Below are 1810 nucleotides of genomic sequence, written 5' to 3'. Positions count from 1 at the left end.
GTGGAGTCTCCTTCTCTGGAGATATTCTTGGCCTGCCTGGCTGCAACCCTGTCTAATGTGCTGTAGGTGACCCTGCTGAGCAGGGAGGTTGGAGTAGATSATCTCCAGAGGTCCCTTCCAACCTTACTGATTCTATGATTCTGTGATYCTATGAAATAGCSTCCTTTCCAGTCTTACTAATTGCTTGCCACCAGAATAATACAGTCACTGCAGTACAAAGCTCAGACTTCCACAGGATTAAATCCCTTATTTTAATGATGTGTTTGCAGAACAATGTTACAAAGCCAATGGATACTAAAAAGTGTCATTGTGGAGAGGACAAACAAAACAAAAAATGTTTTATTATACYACAGGGAAAGGCGTAGCCGTTTGCTAAACTTGGCTGGGTTGGTTATTCTATCCGGACACTAATTATGCTTAGAGGGGGGAAAATGTGTACAATAGCAAAAGAGTGCTTAGTTAATTTGAAGCTTAGTTCACAGTGAGTCAAGGAAAATAATACTGTGAGCAGAGCCGTCATGGAGTTTACCTTCAGATTGGATTAATCACTTTTACCATTACTAGGTTAGCAGGAAGGACACAACTGCAGGAATCTGCCTCATACCAATAATACTGGTCAGTATTAAGGGAGTGGGCTCGACTGGTGTCAACAGAATTTACAGAAGGAATACACAACTAAGTCACAGGGCAAGACAACAAAACCGGCGTTAGGCTGGATCAGRCTTATCAACAGCACTTGAGAGCCTCTTATTCACAGAAGAAAAGAAACCTAGTGTTGCTGTTGGAGCAAATGGACAGTCTTAGCAGGAAATAGCTGAAAGACAAGAAACCAAGCTTCTGTTTTGAAGATCAGCTGCATTTTCTAGCCCAAAGCTATTTTAGAAGGGGTATTTTGAGATAGTTAATGTAGTTTAGACCACTCAGGATAGAAAGGAAGCATTCTGTGACTCTTCTACAACATGCYTTAGGAAGAAAAAGGAAGTTTAATCAACCCCCTTATGGGAAGATAGTCTAGTCATCGCTTCCAAGTGCTTCTTTCCTTAATTTCAACTCCTCCTCTTCTCCCTCATTCCCAGTATTCAATCATACTAGCATATATTAAAGTCACATCAGGCATTATATAACATTTAAGGAAGAAACTGTGAGCTGACCTGGTTAAAGCTGGTGCTTCAAAGGAATGGTCTCTTTCAAGTCTGCATTATTGTTTTCAAATTTTTCATCTTTTGCATAAGCCACCTGTCAAGTTCAAGCTACACCTAGTCTCCAAAAGAAATTTGTCTGCACTCAGTACTGACTGAATCGTCACACCTCAGTTTGCTACACAGTGAAGTTACGGCGTTGCCTTTTATTGTCTTTAGCACTCTGTTCTCAGCCTCCGGTTTCTGGCTAAATGTATCTGTATGTGTGACTAGCGGTTCCACCTGAGGAAGAAAGAGCTTTTCAGACATAGAACTCAACTAAATTCCTTAGGATGAGTTCAATACCACTGGCCTTTTTTAAAAGGAARGATGAAGGGAAAAGATGGACTAATGTTCAGTAGCTCAGCTTGACTTGCAGTAAGCGGTAGCTCACGGTCTCATCCTACCATTAGGGCACAGATTCTCAATCCTGCTGCTCTYGCTCCTGGCTACCGTTTCATTAGTCCCCAATTCCTTGTCTTCTGCGTTAACAAACAGACACACAGCRTCATTCAGAGGTCTGGATTTCAAACGTTCAGTTAAGCTAATGCTTTTCTCTCTGTCTTCATAGATGGAGTTTTACTATTTATAAGCTTAGGCAACAAWAAACCTTGAACTTAATAAACCTTTAC

The sequence above is a fragment of the Rhea americana genome, unplaced genomic scaffold (genome assembly GCF_003343005.1).
Source record: "Rhea americana isolate MKP2758 unplaced genomic scaffold, rheAme1 scaffold_44, whole genome shotgun sequence".
Classification (NCBI taxonomy): domain Eukaryota; kingdom Metazoa; phylum Chordata; class Aves; order Rheiformes; family Rheidae; genus Rhea; species Rhea americana.
This window is presented reverse-complemented; position numbering follows the sequence as displayed.